The sequence below is a fragment of the Rhodnius prolixus genome, unplaced genomic scaffold (assembly GCF_049639745.1).
Source record: "Rhodnius prolixus isolate KJV_2025 unplaced genomic scaffold, Rpr scaffold_9, whole genome shotgun sequence".
Taxonomy (NCBI): domain Eukaryota; kingdom Metazoa; phylum Arthropoda; class Insecta; order Hemiptera; family Reduviidae; genus Rhodnius; species Rhodnius prolixus.
In genome coordinates, this window is record NW_027411604.1 from 14752370 (window position 1) to 14764427 (window position 12058).

Below are 12058 nucleotides of genomic sequence, written 5' to 3' on the forward strand. Positions count from 1 at the left end.
AAACATACTTTACTGTAAATTTCTTTTATTAACCATTAAATAAAATCCAAGGCCCTAGACCAGGAAAATCGAACCCAGTACCACAATACATATTAGCTTTACAGGTCTACAAACTCCGAATAGGCTTCCAGATCGTCTAGATTTCTACTTTTTCTGCCTCAGCCTTCTAAATTTAAAGCCAGGGCTAGAATTAATATAAAGAATTGCCCTAGTTCAGAAAATAAAAGGTAAAATACAAGGGAAAACTACGAATAAGGTTCTAGTTCCAGGATGGCGTCAAAGATGTCAAGCGAACTTACTTTAAGTGACACGCATCGACAGAGACAACAAATTATTATATAATTTCAAGTAATACTTGAGCGATTTGTGGAGTACTTTAAAGAAATTACGGTATTTATTGAGAATAAGGATCTGGGCAAACTTTCCCTCAGATCAATGATCATAAAGTGGGGTCATTTAATAAATCTTTTTTTTTCTTCTACTATGGTTGCAAATATCAACAAAAATTATGAATATTTCTGTATGTGACGAGGCACTACAAATAAGTTAAGGTTTATCAAAATTTTGACTCGCCGAGCTCAAAAGATTTGCCATCCAATGATCTATAACCATCAGTGGGTCAACAGTTCGCTGCTCTACCATTTCTATGAGCAATCTATTTTAGGCAGAAAACCTCAAACCATGTTTTCACCTCATTGTTGCGAATGTAAAGAACGTTAAAGGTTTAGAGAAAAAACAATAGACTTTTGTCAAGCCATAGAATTAATAATATTTAAAATTAAAATCAAATTCTTATTTATTGTTTTTCAAATTGTAATTGAAAAAACAATTACTACATTCAAGAAACAAATACTTCTATAAATTTAAGAAATGAATAAGAAAATAGTAGCCAGGTATATTTGCTTTGTTTTTTTTAAATGCCAGTCAACGATAAAGAACTTGAATGCAGCAAATTGACGGTAATATAGAGGCTCTAAATGGTTTCAATATTAATGTAGAAACTAGTACTTCAATAAAGAGACATAGATAATACTATTTCACAACTTAGTAAATACTCAAAGTAGGAAATCTATGAACCATGAATTGCGTTAATGTTCTCATGAATACAAAATGTAAAATAGTTTAGTAAAAAAATAAAATGAAATAGAAAAACCACTTAAAATAGCCTAATATATGATACTAGAAGTAATATAATATTCAAAACCATAATAACAGCCAACTATATAACTACATTTATTTATTATATATCAGTTTGACCTTTTGTACTAGGCAAAAAAAATATCTTTGTAATGGAGTGCATTTTAAATCTGGACCGAACACCTGCCAATGAGTGAGTAAAGTTTTAACTTTGGACTTTACGTTAAAGACAATACCTTGTTAATGGTTTGAAATAAATGATATCATTATAGGAAAACAATTTTTTACTTTGTACAATAATTTTGGCTATATTTTGAAAATTCGAGATTCGAAATAGAAGGGTTTTACAAATAAAATGTTTAATAGTCAAGTGTGGAGGGTTATATCTCATCTCTACTTCTTTGAGGTGTTCCGCCTGGACAACAGCTCTTAGAAACAGCGGACAGTGTAAAAACTTGTCCTGGGGGATTAAGATAATTAATAGTTATTCTTACAGCCTTCATCTTGCTGTGAAGTGGTGCAAAGGGGTTTCCAGAATATCTGGGGAAAATGGTTGGAGGAGAAGGAAAGCCCAGTGTACAGAGCTGGGTGCAAGATACTCGAAGACTGCTTCTTCTCTCTCTTCTCTTCATGGCGTCATGCGACTGATTGTAGAAAGATAAAATGCCCAGACTGGTTAATGCAGGCTAGGGAATCATTTGACCACCTTCGTTAGAAGAAGACTTTAGAAGCCTTCGTGAATGTTGAGAATACTCTCTGATAGGAAGTTGAGCTTAATGAACCTACCTGGCGTGGCCGAAGACCCACCATGCTTCCAAGGGAAATTGCCAAAGAAGCGGAAGAATCTAGAATTCGATGGCATCTGCACATTCTACTTCATCAGCCAACCTGCTAGCTGAATGCAATCACATTATCCAAAAGATTAGTCAAATAATGAAAGGGAATTAACTTCCTTCAGATAATAAACTTATTGTAACACCACTACCATCAGTTCAAGACAGGTCTTTTCTTTCATTTAATGGCCAAACATTTCAGAAAGGACGCGAATATTCCTCACAGGTTACTTGAGGACATGAAACGTTAACCATTCTTCTAGGAGCCCTTGTTATTTTTGTACTCTCGGCCCTTGAATAAACTGAAGCTCAACTAAATAAAAGATGCTGTTGATCTTCAAGAAGCTTGCTGCGCTGCAATGTGAAATTAAAACTTATTATAAGTTGTTTGATATTATATATTTGCAATCACTAGCTTTTTCATTATACTATTACAATATTAACAATTGTAGATTGCTGAAAATTAAAAAAATATAGTTTTCTTGGCGTTCTTATTCATTTTATTTTTTTATAAAACATAATTACGTGCGTAGCGTTCCAACATTTATCGATTTACCTATCTAATATGTTTTTAAATATGTCAATATACATATATTATAATTTATCACATTTCTTATTGGTTATTTGCAATATTTTGCATTAATACTAATAGTTTTCTTGTTTCTGTGGGTTACAGGTTAGTGAGTATTTAGTTGACGAGTGCGGAGGCGTATCTAGGGCACACCTCTTAGCAATATTGAAAAAACGGACACACCTAAACTACACAAAGGTTTTTATTTTATTGTCTAAGGTATGATTTTTCTAACGCTACTCCAATTAAAGTAGAGTATCGAAACAAGTTGTGGAAAGAGGACGGAGACACCGAGCGGGGGGCCTTTATTACGTCATCATGGTAGCAAACTGGACCAGGTGGTGGTGTCCAGTGTATGTGAACGAACGCAAGCGGCCTTGTCCAGTTCAACCTGCTTCTCTTGCCCAGGCCATTGTCGGCTTGTACGTAGTGTACACATTTTATTGTACCACCAATAAAAAAATGTTTGACATAAATGCTTGCAACTATTTCTCAAATAAAAATAATTTTATGACAACTATTACATATTTGGGGAAAAAGTTTATTTTCAAAGACTAGAATGTTTTACCCAATATATTGGTTCAACAATCAAAGATAGTCTATCATATACAGATTGAGGTAGCCTAGATACTAAGTATCTTAGGATTTTTCATAAAGGAATAAACCATGTATTTGGCGATGAAAGGGTTTGTTTTACTTGTGCTGAAAGTAAAAGAGACTACCAATCACTTCATGCTGGAATGTTCTTTCTGTAATTCACTAAGGAAAAGATAGTTAAATAGGTATATAAGCTCCAATAATAACACTGAGGTTTACACTAATTTACTAGATATTGACTGCAAAGAAAAATTAAACAGCTTATTTTATTTCATTGCTGGTGCTCTAGATGAGAGGTTTAGATTTGTAAGACTTATATTCAACAGCTATAAGGGAATTCCTCCGCCGAATATGTAGTCTCAAAACTTTAACACTCCTATCTTTAAAAGATTTAAGTTATTTTTTTTAAATATTTCACTTGTCATTAATTTTCTTTGTTTCTGTTTTTTGCGTTTATTGTGCTGCGATCAGCGCTAACAGAGTAACAAATGATAACAGTGAACTGAGAAGTAAATGAGTGGAGAAGTTACCCAGTGGTAACACTCCAAAATATTATATCGTTAGTCACTCCCTTCACTTGAGAGGAGATCTCGAGGCCAATGTCTTTTAAGACGTCTTGTTGGGTTGTCAGGAAGAGTTCTAGAAGAAAGATTTTGAGCTAGAGGATTTCGTATGAGACTGCAGGCTGAAGTGGAGTTTTCTGTTTCAGCAAGTCGTGTTTTCAGCGACTTGGGTGACAAAAAAGAATGTTAAGGTCAGTGTGTATAGTCCAGGTTGAGTGACATAAAATGGAGCGTTTACAATAGTTCGAAGTATTTTAGATTGTAGCGATAAAAATTCTTTGCGAGATTGGAGCGTTTGGTTGGAACCCCACAGCTCTATTCCATACGCCCAGATGGGTTTCAAAATAGAAGTACAGTCGAACCTCGCTTAACGAGCATAATTCTTTCCAGAACCTTACTCGTTAAGCGAAATACTCGTTAAGCGAAACAATTTTTTTCATTTAAATTAAAATAAAAGGGGATAATTGGTTCCATGAAAAAAAATATTGATAAAATTTTTTTTTATAACATTTATTTCGAAAAAATTATATACATATGTACATATGATGTAATATAATATAAATTACATATATTAATTGAGATAAATATGTACATTCAGAATTAATCCTTTTTAATTATAAATTTGTCCAATGTTCCTTGTTTCTGCCGTCGCTTCAAAATGTCTTCAAAATGTGACACAGCATTATCATTAAATAAATTTATAGATCGCATAGCCACAGCCTTATTCGGGTGATAGTTTTCTACGTGTGTTGCAACAGTTTCCCATGCTTTCAACATTTCTCTTATTGCGCTGGAAGATTGTTGTTCCTCTGATATTTTCTCCTCTTTGTCTAATAAATTCTCTTCCACCAATTCTTGTTGTGAAATGTGTTGCAACTCAACAAGTTCCTCTGTGGATAGCTCTTGACTATGATCTGCTACAAGCTCATCAATATCATCTTTATCAACTGTCAATCCCATATCCGTGGCCAAAGACACAATTTCATTATCTAGAGATTCCACAGGTTCGGATTCAATCGCCTCAAAACCAGATTCGACGAGGATTTCAGGCCAGAGCTTCTTCCATGCAGAAATTAGAGTTTTTTTGGTAACCCCGTCCCACGCCTTGTCGATTATTTTGAGGGATGTAACAATATGGAAGTGGTATTTCCAAAATTCTCGCAAAGTAAGGTTTGTCTCTTCAGTCACCTCAAAACAATGTTCGAAGAGACCTTTAGTGTACAGTTTCTTAAAGTTGGAAATTACTTGTTGATCCATAGGCTGAAGTAACGGTGTAGTATTAGGAGGCAGATATTGAATTTTGATAAATTGAAATTCGTCAAGAAGATCATTTTGTAGACTTGGAGGATGAGCGGGAGCATTGTCCAGTACAAGCAATCTAAGCCTTTCTTCTCTGCCCAGGTCAACTTCGTTACAATATTTAAACACAAATGTCACTATATGGACTTTCCCTATACACCACTCATTCGGTGAAGTTCGGTTTCGACTGTATCAGTGCATTAGATACGTGAAGAATATGAAACGCATATGCGTAAACAGGAATGACTAATCGAAGAATGCGCAGTTTTCGATGAGTCAGCGAAAACTGCGCAGTCAGCGAAATGTCATTAGAAAACTATCGTTATGCGAATTACTCGTTAAGCGAGGTGCTCGTTATGCGAGGTTCCACTGTATAAGTCAGTCTTTTGTGATGTCCAGAGAGAGTTTAGATCTATCGTCTAAGAGTCTTTTAAGTAGTCGATAGCGTCTGTTTAGTTCTGTTCTTTTTAGTCTAGTGTGGGACTTCTCGGCCTTTTAGCTAAGATCAAAGTGTAGTATCTGTTCTTATCAGCTTAATCTTTGTTTTTAAGAAGTAATTTTATGAGGGTATAATTTTGATTATTTTACTTTTACTTTTATTTTGCATTTATTTTTCCCAAGTTTGGAAGTGCCTAAATGTTATTACTAGCAGAGGCCAAACTCTTGCTAGAGAAATATATAATTTCTAATAAACTATAAAACAAATAAAATAAATAATAATATACATAATATATACAATGTTTAACGGAAATCTTAGCATCTTAGAGAAAATAAAAGTAGCTAAAAAAATCCTCAAGGAAATTAGTATCTACTCAGGAAGAAGGATTTTTACCGGTGAGTTGAAAACAGGATCACAACTTAACTCTTAACTAATTTATTTTTTAAAAACAGGATCATAAAAAAACAAAAATGTAAAAAATAAATAGTATAAAGGAAATTAAAAAAACATATATATCCATTTTCGGGAACAATGCTTTCACTCCAGGGTATTTTTTGGAAGGAAAGGAATGTTTAAAAAAAAATGTAATCGTTTAATTATAAGGAAAACAAATTGTTGAAAATTAACAAAATCCATAATTAAGAACAAATTGGACAGATCGATTTCTTTTGGGTCACTTCTTTATTTGACTTACTTTTTGATCAAAACCTCGGTTAATGAGGAATTTATTAAGTAGGCTGTGGTAGACAATGAATAATTTCAATGATATTTTATTTTTTTGACTTTCCTTTGTTCGTTAACCAATTTAGGCCCAATTTTCCTTCATGTTACTTTTATGGAAGAGTATCATATTCGCTAATTTCTACAGTATTTGGCAGAATCTGTGAGCTAGACTCACGAGAAACTGTTACAAAGATGCACGAAGTATGAGTAAAGTTTTCAGCGCTTGTCGCAGAAAAATTGTAATTCTCTACGAACTGATTTACTTAATAAATTCGCAAATGGACGTCAAAACATTTCCTTACTTTTACTTTAATAAATAAATTGATTGAATTTAGTGCGTAGTTTTTCATTTCGCTTTCAAACTTTACGTAAAATAGAAATTGTTTTACAAAATTATGAGAGACAACTTAGATTAGCACATCTAATTTCTCCCATTAACCCCAGCTTTGTCTTCTTATATCTTATACTTCCAGCCAAACTACAGAGTTTTCACGTGCCTGCAGACACTACAGTCTAAAATCTTACGTAAAATCCTTAATGCTCCATACTACATTTTTAACCTTTTCCATACACACTGACCTTCACATCCCTTTTGTCTCTGATCTAATAAAGTCTCGATACCGCAACTTTCACAGCCTCCTAGCTCTCCATCTTAATCCTCTTGTCCAACAACTCTCCTCTCCTCACTTTCCCGACAATCCTCCTCGTCGTTTGAAGCGGAAGTGGCCTAGAGATCTGTTGTGATTAAATCACTGTGAAAGCAATTATGCTTTCTTTACAGCCCTGCATTTCAAGACGCCGTCAAAAGCTTAGTAAATAAAAGTATATAATTTCTGTCTATGATCTGCGAAGAAACATAAATCTTTCTCAAAATTCATTAATTTCAACACTTAAGCAGTTGCTGTTTAATTTGCGAGGCAAAAATCTCTGTACAAATTTCATTTCCTCAAGCGGAGAAATGGAAGAATTTAACGGTAACATTTAAAGTTCACCTTCTTTTACAGTAAAACTGCCATGTAGTCAAGTAAACTGGCCATATTTTCGAAATAAATGTAAATAGAAACAATTTAACGAAAAAATAAAAAAATCAAGTAGACTATTTTATTAGACAAGGGCGTAAATGTGAATGCACATTTTATATATTCTTATATTTAATTTGAACATACCCTAGATTCTTATATTCAGCCTCTCACATTCTTTTAATTAAATGAGTCTCGTATATTCATTAATATATTTTAATATTTGCAAAATAAATACAAGTGAACATAAAAATAAATATAGTTAAAATATTAATTATATTTTTTAATGTATGACCAAAATTATTGAATACATATCATTATTTACAGTTATGTTCAAGTAATAAAATTGATTGGATTATTTTATTTCAACATTTAATAATAATATTTTGCTAATTTAGAAAACCTATTTTCTCGAATAAATTTTGAGCGAGAAAGAAACAAAATTATTAATACTTTACTTTCATTGGCAGCTGTGAGTGGAAAATTTTGCAGTAGAAATTTTTTTAAATTATGGTATTAAAGACAATTTAAGATATGAATCTTTAAACACAATATGATTCCCAATTAGATTATCCCCAAGGAATCAGAATTCAATTCAGGACACAAGTTTTAGTGATCCTTTAAACTAAATTTACGCGCAGAATTTTTTAAATATTTATACTTTTTCGTCTTTACGATGTATTTAAAAGGGATTTTTATCCAATTTTACGTGGATGTTTTCATCAGAAAAAACGCAACAAATATTTACAGGAAGTGTAGAAAAGTTCTCTTAAGAAAAAGAAAAACCTAAACATCCTTGAGCGAGATTCTTAAAAAATTAAACTTATTTTCTAAAATCCGCCAACTGAAAGCGTGAATTCCACTCTAAATGTTTTCAATGCGTTCAGTACATTGCACGTCTTGGATTTTTAATTAGCTACAGGAGCGCTGTTGTTGTTTCATCTTAAAAATCCTTAGCACACCAGTCTCTTTAGTATTTGTAAAACTAACAACTTACCCCGTGTTTGTAAATGCAAACAAATTTGTTAAAAGGATACACTTGCATTAAAAATTTCATTGTGCATCCATTACATTTAAGTTTTTGCAGCCAAAATTGAAAAAAAAAATCAAGGTTCATCTTCACACTAATAACTTCGTTAATACCCATCCTCTGAGAACGTTTAAAAACAAACTAAAACTAGACCTAGAATAAGCTTACTTGTAGTTTGATATTAAAGTTGATAAACTATAAAGAAAGCTAGTAACCATTGTTAGCAACTCTCTTCATTCAAAAAAGCAAAATAAATAAATGAAATACAGGACTTGACAAAAACACACAATGAAAAGTGAATAAAATAGCCAAATCCTAGCTTCTTTGAAGTATTTAGAAAACTTAATCTTCCCCTTTAAAATCCATAAAATAATAAGTCTGAAGGTAGAAAACAAAGAAGTAATAAAAAGAGAAAAAGAAAAGATTACCTCGTTTACTTTCTCTTTGCAGTGATTGCATCGTTAAGGTAGCCAGGTTTTTATTTATATCTTATTTTTAATCGTTCACTTTTATACGATATTAATGGCAGTGTCCTTGTGGGTCAGTCTTATATTATTATTATTATAGGCAGTAATATTTTTATTGCACTTTTACAGGCTGATAGACGATTCTTTTCGCTTTTCTTTTTAGAAGTTTCACTTCTAGTTTTATAGTAAATGAGAGTACTTCTTTTTCGTCGTAGAAACCCTAAATGATACTTCAAAACTTTATAATACTTAATTCCAATTAATATAAATGCAGTTGACTATATTTATGAATCATAAATCTTCGCAAACATAGTCTGCCCAGAATTTCGGCGCATGAAATCTTCAGCCATTATTTCCTATGATTCCATCATTTAAATGCAGCTTTCATGACGTAATATTTATTCTTAGCGGTTAGGTTTCTTTCTAAATTATTAATTACGATGCAAAAATATGGGCAATCGGGTTGAATTTGTGGAACTAGTGCAGGCTATTTCGCGTTTTCTTTCTAAAGAAGGAGTCTTGCGAAGTTATTTTACACTGTTTAGAATGATCAGTTTTGCCTCTGAGCAATGAACTGCCTCGGCGTGAGATGCGAATATTTAAGATAAGAGATAAACTGTTAAATTATAATCCCCTCTTTTTTGTGTAACGCGTGATGGAACTACGTTTCTTGAGTAATTGCCAAGCTAAAGAAGGATGCCTTTTTTTTTTTTTTCACAGAATTACGCATCTTCTACTTAGAGCTGTTGCATTAAATTCCGAATTGTGTTTTAATTATACACCACATGCATTTTCCCATTGTATTAAGCGAATTCTTAGTAAGGGAAGTTTCATTGAGTATCTTGTCCAAGCGATCCTGTGGTTTTCGGTACTCTTTAATGATATCGCTGAATTTTTTTTGTTACATTTTTTGAAATAGAGGGAATTTAAAGTGTAAAAAAATCACCATTTTACTTTTTTTGGCATTGGCTTCCGCCATACAGCCAGCATCGTCTAGGTGCTTATCACTAGAATATCACTCACTCTCCATTCTTACTTATAAATACATTCGCTTCACACATTCATCCCTCTACTATATACAACTATTTACATACAAACTTACAACTAATGGATGGATCAGTACTCTATATTCCTGCCATCCTTATTGCCTAACCAAAATTAAAATCTCGTAATTCTTCTCTAATAATTTTCTTGCATTCATTCTAATCGGCTGTAACTTTTAAATACATTCATATTTCATTGCTAGCTCTGCTATAGATTTAAGCACATAGATGTTGGAGAATATTATGTCTTCCATCACCATTTTACTCTCCAGTATATTTAAGAGACTGCTCCACTACTTCCTAGTACATAGAACAGTTATTCTATTCAGTCCTTATTTATGATGTTAACAGTGCAACACTCTATCCCTGTTGAAGATCCAATAAAATCCAATTAGTAATAAAAATTAACTAAAGAATTTCATGGGAATCACGTCTTCAGCAAAATTAGACACGATAATTTTGTAAAAATAACTCCGTTAAAATAATCATTTATCTGAAAGTTGAAAAGGTCTTATTTCAATTCATTCAAGATTATTTAGGCGTGAAAATAGTTTTCTACCCAATCTAATTGGCCAAAAGTGTTCATTTAAAAATTATCATTTTCTTTTTATCGTATTCAAACATTAACTGATAACTTTATTATCCTACAGGTTTTTTCAAAGAGGTTACAATGGTTATCTTACAAAAACAGTTTGCTCTTTTCTAAAAAATACAAATAGAATGAACGATGGGTTATTTGCCTGGAACTTCTTTTTTTGTTTCCTTATTGTACGCACAATCGCCACCCGTTACGGTTTGATTCCTGTGGGTTCGGACCTTGGGGTCACCACTGTTTATGCTAGAACATTTAGCGAATAGCTAGCAAAGTAATGTGACCACCGCCAGCCCAGATAATCGCTTCATGGAACGGTGTAATCGCTGCAGATGAAGTCCAATATAAGGGGGATAGCGGTAACCAAGCCGCTCATTATAGGAATGCGCAGATTCGATATCCAAGAAGTGTTTACATGTTGTATTTAGACTCTACCGGAAGACCTAGCTAAGAAATCAGAATTCCTGCGAGATCTTGCGGCAATTTAGGTGCTTAAGAAATATATTGTTTTTTTTTTAATGGAGGAAGGATGTAGCTTCAAAAAAAAGTTACTCGATTCAGGACTCGAGAGAAAAAATTGCCCGGAAGCTGGCAGTGCACTGTTACCATGAACACAACATACCGCATCATAATTTTCTGGCGGTTTATTCAGTAGGTGCCGCCTTTTATTTGATCTATTTTGCCGCCCTCCGCTCAAGAGCTAGGCGAGAACTAGCAGTGACCTCACAAGTACACCAGGAAAGTTAGTGGAGAAGAAGAGGTTGAAGGCGGCAATTAGGGATAATCATTCTCTGGAGTCAGCACACACACCTTTTTTCCACGTCGTGCTCCCCAAATATTCTGAAGAATGGAGAGATTCCGATGGTGAAATGTGTTCTCTTTGTAATTTTCATTGCTTGAAGAGTTGTACCATTTTCTGGGCGAGTGCCCTCTATTGGCAGAATTTCGGGTCCTTTATTTCGGAAAGCGAAATCTTGCAAGGGGTGAAATTATTGCTATTTTATCCGGGCAAGTTAATATTATTATTATTATTATATTTTAATTATTTAAGGCGCGTCAACATCTAAGGTTATTGGCGCCCGAAGCTTTTTTCAGTGCACTGCCGGCCTCTGGACAGTGTTCTCTCGTTATAGGCAACACTGTCCATCACCGGACCGTGAGCTGTAAGAAGCTCCTCGCTTCGGCGGTACATATACTAAAATTATTATTATTATTATTATTATTCAAGAGGATTTTCCTCTCTAACAGCTGATAACTAACAGAGCTTTTTGTAAAGCGTGAGGTTATCTACGCCCCAAACTTCCCCAAATTTTCTAAAAGTGCTTCCCCAATTCAAAAAATAGAAGGGATAATAAAAGAGAAATCTGTATAATGTTTAGAGAAATATCTTTTCAACTGACAAAATATTTGATTTTGAAAAATAAAGTATATATTTTGTATTTTCACATTGGTAAGAAGATACGGGGACTGCGTCCTACATATCGTGAATCAACTTCTTTAGCGACTTATAAACTATTACTGTTACGAGGTTACGAGCATTTTAAAAGTATTCCTTATGATATAATTAAAATGTAAATTAAGGAAAGTATGTCTAAGTGAAACTTTTACTGCAACAATTTGCAGTTATTTATGAAGATTGAGTTAAAAAAAAAATAATAAAAATTTAAAAAAACCTGTCTGGGATGCTGCTCATGATTCCATCATATTTGATGCATTATGCTTCTTTAAACTGGGCATTCATCATT

The 12058-nt window shown here is 33.2% G+C and overlaps 1 protein-coding gene and 1 pseudogene across 1 annotated transcript in view; both read left to right on the top strand.

The window, feature by feature from the left end:
* LOC141454703 (uncharacterized) overlaps positions 1–12058 on the top strand; it is a 670160-nt gene that overhangs the window by 180369 nt on the left and 477733 nt on the right. The window lies entirely within an intron of this gene.
* LOC141454825 (U2 spliceosomal RNA) lies at positions 5480–5593 on the top strand (annotated as a pseudogene).